This window comes from Benincasa hispida, chromosome 7, assembly GCF_009727055.1.
Source record: "Benincasa hispida cultivar B227 chromosome 7, ASM972705v1, whole genome shotgun sequence".
Taxonomy (NCBI): domain Eukaryota; kingdom Viridiplantae; phylum Streptophyta; class Magnoliopsida; order Cucurbitales; family Cucurbitaceae; genus Benincasa; species Benincasa hispida.
In genome coordinates this window covers 30,753,176-30,760,191 of record NC_052355.1, presented here as the reverse complement: position 1 = coordinate 30,760,191, position 7,016 = coordinate 30,753,176, and the positions used below count along the sequence as shown (strand labels likewise).

Genomic DNA, 7,016 nt, shown 5'->3' with positions numbered 1-7,016 from the left:
GATTTAAATGCACGTTTAATTAAATATGTGATATTTAATTAAATTTATAATTAATTAATAAGATTAATTATTATTGTTGTTATTATTATTATTCATATTATTATTTAATCTTATAATTTATTAATGAGATTAATTAATTATCATTATTTAACTAAAATTAAATTTTGAATTTGATTTTAAATAAATAATACTAATTAAAAAAACTCCTCTCAAATTATTGGACTGAGGGGAGTTAACTCTCCTCACATATTATTTTGAGGGAGAATTTTTCATTCTGATGAAACACAAAAAGAAAATAGAACTCTCTCAACCTCTCTCTCACACAAAATTTCTCTATAATCTTCTCTTTCACTTTTCTAAAATGAAAGCAAGATCCCACGATCTTATTCTTTGTTAGAGAATAACAAGGTTTCCTCGTGTTAGTTTATATATCGTTTGGGTTCTTGGAAGAAGATTTGAGTTCGTGTTGTTCTAGTTCGTAGAAGGAAATTCCAAGAAAAAAATATTCAAGGGTAAGTTTTCTCATCCATATGTTAAAGCATGTTGTAATTTAGATTATTTATCTTATTCTATTTATTTCTCTGTTTTTCACAGTTGTCAAAACGAATTTAAAGACACGCATTCACGCGCTTCTATTGAGGAATTCAATTCCTTCAAAATATGTGTCAAACTACAATTAATCAGATTGTGTGGTGGTATAATATATATTATTTGGCTTCGCTTTGAGCTTTTGGTAGCCCTTAGCATATTGGAGAGGTTTTTTAAAATTTTGATAGATCTTAGGCATTTGATATAGATTTGAAATACATTGTGTAACCCTAAAAGATCAAAGATTAAAATATATAAAATTTAAACCCCTATTAAATTGGTGATGTTGATTTAACATATTATATTATATATACCTATATAATTGCTCTCTCTATATATATACACATATATACATACATACATAAGTTATTTTTATTAGAATATATAAGTTTGAAGTTGCATGGTTTTAGAGATGGAAGTTGGATTTATCTCTATTTTAAAAATTAGAAAGGAGAAGAAGATAATTTCTATCCATACTCGAAATAGGGATCTTCATTGCCACACACCAAGATAAGCAAGGAAAAAAAAAAGAGAGAGAGAGAGAAATGATACCCTTGGTTTGTACTTTTGTGAAATAAATACATTCAATTTCAAAGCGAATACTTTTGCTAGGCTCCAACATTTTAAAGGCTTTTGTTTTGTTTAGTAGGAATCTAAAAATACCTATCCCATAGCCCACTACTTTTCAATATTTACAACCCTATATCTTGATAAGATGTCTACCTTTTGATTCTCACTTTGAATGGATAGGTTTTAAGATTCTTTCATATATAAGGATAAAAAATACCAGTCCATATGCCGATATATCTGTAAATTGAAGAATTCGATATTGATATTAGATATTCACAAATATCTTTGATATCTTTTTATAGATGCTCGTAAAGTATAAAAAATGACATCTATTTAATATAATATAAATAGAAATACTAACAACAATATCTATAATTTAGATTGAGAATAAAACAACTAATTTATTAAACTAAATAATTTTTTAAAATTTTTTGACTAACAGAAATATTCGTCGACATATCCATAAAATTGAAATTTCGATACCGATATCGACATTCGATATCTTAATCCTTGTTCATATGACTCAAAATCAACATATACTTAATTAATAGATCAAAACAAGTTATTTTCCTTAAAATTGGACAAAGTTTCTAATCAATTGGTTTAAATGGCAATATTTTAGAAGATCTCATTTTTCCCTTGAAACTTGTAACTGTATATCAAATTTTGTTCTAAATTTTTAATTTCATCAAATTGTAATTTGAGTAAGGATTTTGCAATTTTAACTTTAAACTTAAAAAATTGTTTGTTGCATTTTTCTCTCTTTAGTTAATGTTAAATTTTGTTTGAAAGATTGTTTAATAAGTATTCTAATATTTACGTTCAATGAATGATAAAAACATATGTATAGAGGAAAAAGAATTTCAAAGACAAATGACATTTGAGCTAATTTTTTCCTTTAAGATTTAAAGTTTTGATAAATTTATTTCAAGGTCACTTTAGTTTTGCATATTGATAAATGAAAATTTGTGCAAAGTTTGATATTATTTAAATGAGTGAGTTTCTACATTTTTTTTAGTAGAATAAACAATACATATCTAAATTTAGAGTCTAATTTAACAAAATTAAGTGGTAAATTTAGTTCATATAATTGATAAGTTTACGGGGAAAAAATCAAACTTCTATGTTGTAAAATATACATATATGTAATCATAAATGAAGTAATAAAAAATAATGGGAGGGTGTGTATAGGGATGAAAGTCCTAACGTAGTGGAAAACATATAACCAAAAGTCATTATTAAAATACCCATACACGGGACAATTTAGAAAGAACAAGTGAGAATCCAATTCTCTAATTGGGATTTTAGAACACCACCAAAAGAGAATCTTCCTATCCTCTAAGAAAACCTTTGGTAATTTTTGGTTTGTAAGAATTAATTGAATTAGGAAAAAGAAGAGGAGAAGGAAGAAATTTCTTTTAGAGAAGTAAAAGAGGCCAAAACTATTCGGTGCATGATTTTTCTCTCCTTTTTTTTTTAATCAAAACCAATTCTTTTGATCAATAGATGTAGAAAGGGAGAGAAACGTGAACCATCCACGTTTTTAGATAACTCTGGTAATGGGAGTTATCAAATTAATTTAATTAACTAATTTAATTTAATTATTGGTTAAAATTAATTAATCATTAATTAAATCTAATTAAATTAATGATTTCATTTAAATCATATTAAATATAACATCTCTCACATAATATATAGTTTTAATTCAATTAATTTAATCAAATCAAATTAAATTATTATTTAATTCTCCAATTGAATTATCTCCAAATTAGATTTCAAATATTTAATTTAGCTTACATTTGATATTTAATTGTATTTATCTCATAACCTATAGTTTTAATGTGCATCAAATATACATTAATTTTAACCTATAGTTTCAATATGAATCCAAATCATTAATATTTGAACTCCTTCAAATATTTAATTCTCCCATAAATTAATTTTGAATCATATCCAAAATTAAATTTATATTATAAAGTTTAAATAAAATATAAATTTTATATTATAATGTATCATTATACATTATATTATTTCCCTAAGTAAATTTGAACATTTCAAACTCTATTAGTTACCTCAATTCCCTTTACGAGCTAGGAATGAGACATCATAGGCCTACAGATCAGAAACTCCAACGATATGAGATTAATTGGCTAAACTCATTAACCAAATTAAACAATATTCGTTAACTGCAGGTACACTCTACTAAATATCCATAGCTGCACTCTTCATGCTACAAACATATTTTTGTGTCCACAGATATAGATCAATGACAAAAAGTTAGTCCTTCATGAGTGTTTGTAACACCAACTGGGTCAAATTACTATTTTACCCCTAGGTTACTGTTATATCCTTAAGTACCAGTGTTCTAATGAACAACATGTTTATGGTCCAACCATTAAACAGAAAACCTTTCTCGAGTCAATGAGAGGGTAGAGCCTTTTGTCCAAGTTCCGAAGACACCACTTAAGGGAACACTCATCTACTTACCCTAAAGTCGAGAATGAGTGAATTCTATCTCATGAAATTGTGTTCCCAGCTCTCCACTCGGTCTTGTCCCCAAAATGATAGGTTTATTGAGTCGGTAAACTGACCACTCTCACTCATATAAATCAAAGGACAATCCCTCATGAATAGGAGTTCATAACTCACTCAAGATTAAGACTAATTTACCTAGGTCATCCTATTGAAATAAAAACCTAACTAGTCAATGAAGTTACATCTAATGGTTACTATTCCATGGTCCAGTCTTATGCAAACTCATTACATAGGGTATCCCCACTCACATTTCCCCTACACAAACGCGTTGGATCATTGCATTCGCATCAAATACAAAGTAGGTCGTATCCATAGTGTGACCATGATAAGGCACCCGTTCATATACTATAGACCCTTTAGGTTGTATCTTAAACACTGATCCTCATATGTCTCCACATACATTTCAAAACTCATACAATAATCTAGGATGTTAGTTTATTAGATTAGGGTTATTTAGGAAAGATAAATACACGATAAACAATAACTATTTATTGCAATAAACATTAATAACACTTTATTAATGATTGATCGATCAAATGTTAAATTTACTATCTATGAGTTTTAGGGTATAAAACCCAATAAGATGGTGATAGGGTAGGTTTTGTTTTCAAAATATTTCTAGAAAGCCAATGGTTTGGATCACAATCAAAATGTGTTTAGAAGGAGAAAAACAAAATTAGACTTAATATGACAAACATTTAGCTCCATATAATAACTATTTTTTTTCTGTTTTTGAAAATCATATGGATTCCTTCACAATTTTTTGGTGAGCTAAACATATTTGAATTATTATAACTAAAAAATTTTAAAATTGGGCTGAATTTTGAAAAACTACGATCCCGTTTGATAACTATTTTATTTTTTAAAGTTAAGTTTATGGACTTTACTTTCACTTCCAAATTTCTTATTTTGTTATCTACTTTTTACTAATAATTTAAAAAACCAAGCTAAATTTTGAGAACTAAAAAAAGTGCAGCTTTCAAAAAGTTGTTTAGTTTTTAGAATTTGAATAACAATTCGACCATTGTACTTAAGATATATGCAAATAAAAAACAAAATAGTTACCAAACGGAGCCTACGTTTCTTAGCTTTTAAACTTTGACATGGTTCCTTAAAATGTTTAAAAGTGGTAAAGAAAGAAAATTGAAGGGAATACGATAAAAGTTTCATATTGGCTAAATAAGAAAAGATCATGAATATATAAATGAGAATTTAATTAATGACTATTTAAGAATATTATTTTATTTGTATTTGAATTAGTTCATTAATTAACTAAATTATACGATAAATAATACTAAATTTAATTTGTGATTACATCAACTCTCCCATATTTAATTAATTGTTTTTATTAGAAGTTGAAAAACATGCTCTTACATTAAAGATATAATTTTAAATAAAAGTATTAAACAATTCTTTTTCCAAGAAGTAGTAAAGAATTATTCATATTATTTTACAAAAATAAGTGTAGCTCGACTAACATAATTTTTAAGTATCAACTTCAACATCCAAAGTCTGATTCCTCCATCCTAAGTACTATAAAAATATATATATTATTTCAATATTTTGTCATAAATGATAAAATAAATATAAATAAAAAAAATATTTAAAAATAGTTACCCTTAAAACTTTTTCCTATAAAGTATAAAATTTTTTAAAATTTTCTATTTATAAGAATTTTTTAATATCTTCCATCTAACTTCTAAACATTATTATGCATATTCAAATACATAATTAATTGAAAATACTTCTAAATTTTTTGCTACAAAGTATAAAATGTATATTCACATGCATATCTAACCTCTAAATATTTAGACTTTATAGCAAAAAGTTTCAAAAATACACTGCACTTTTGAAACTTTTATTATAAATTGTAAGTATTTTTTAGATTTTTCTATTATAAGAATTTTACTAATTATAATTATCCCGTACGTATAGCTTTCGAAAATTTAATATCCACGATTATTAAACAGTACAAGAGTGCATCATATCTTCTTCCAGATCCATCTTATTTTTATTATTACATCAAATATATTTTCTATAAAAAATTAATTTTAAATATAAATACTTTATTTTTTTAATATTTTTAATCTCATCAAATATATTTTCTTAAAAAATTTAATTTTAAATATATTTTAAAATTGAAAAATTTTCACAAATAGAAAAAATGTAAAATTATTTACAGAAATAGTAAAAAAAAAAAATACCTATAGACACTAATAAACTTTTATCAGCTTCTATCAAAGAAGATTAAAAAAATTTTATTTTATATAAATAATTTTTCTTATTTTTCTATTTTTGAAAATCCCTTTTTAAAATTTACCCATTTAATTACTTATGTGTGATTTTTTTTCAATTAAGTATTTATTCGAGTTCGAAGGTATTCTGTCTTTTTAATCAATAGTATGTACAAAAATAGCTACAAGGAGAACATTTTTACATCACTATTTTGCCCTTACGTATTTTTATAATGTCTAATTTGTCTTTTGTAACAACTATATTCAAATTAAAGTGATCAAACAATAAAATGATGTATCTTTTCGTGAATTGGTGTAATCTAGATCATAGATATAAAATATCACATTTAAATTTGGAGATATATTTGAACGAACAGTTACATTCTTTGTCTCACTATAAGTATTCGAGTCAAAGTGGTGTATCATATTATATCCTTTGTGTTTAATAATGTAAAAAATCATTTAATTATTTAGAATTTTTTGAAATTTTTTCTTTTATATTCACTAAAATAAAAGTATAGATTTCACAATCATAGCAAATTCACATATATTATGGCTAGTTCAAGTATGAATTTTTATTTATTTGTTTGTTTATTTATTTATAATAATAATAATTATTATTATTATTATTTTATTTCTTTAGGAGAATACATGAACCGATAAGAAACATACCATATTATATATCGTGGTTTTTTTAGTACAACCAAGAGTAAAAAAATTTGAACACGAGATTTTGCCAATAAATTAAGATGTCAATTGAGTTATGCTCATATTGACTTTAAATCGTGTTATTCATTCAACTCAAATATACCCCTGTCGAAATATTTTTACACTAACATACCTCCCAAAATTCCTAAGAAAAACCCCTAAAACTATTTTTAAAAATTTACGTTCTTACCTTTCTAGTGTTCACCACAGTACAATTATAATTAATCAATCATTGTAGAAAATAATAGTTTTTTTTTTATTAAAAAAAAAAAAAAAAACCTCAGTTGAAAGGAAAAAAATGACAGCTTGGAAAAAAAACTGAAAACCTGACATATCTCTGTCAATGATATATTTATATTTTTAAACTCTGTATATAATATT

The 7,016-nt window shown here is 24.9% G+C and overlaps 1 long non-coding RNA gene across 1 annotated transcript; it reads left to right on the top strand.

Moving 5' to 3' along the window:
- The first annotated feature begins 249 nt into the window (after window positions 1-249).
- Window positions 250-1,190, top strand: LOC120081977. The gene is made up of 2 exons (XR_005483004.1): window positions 250-512; window positions 595-1,190. It is a non-coding gene; the product is annotated as an uncharacterized LOC120081977 (long non-coding RNA).
- The last annotated feature ends 5,826 nt before the right edge of the window (window positions 1,191-7,016 follow it).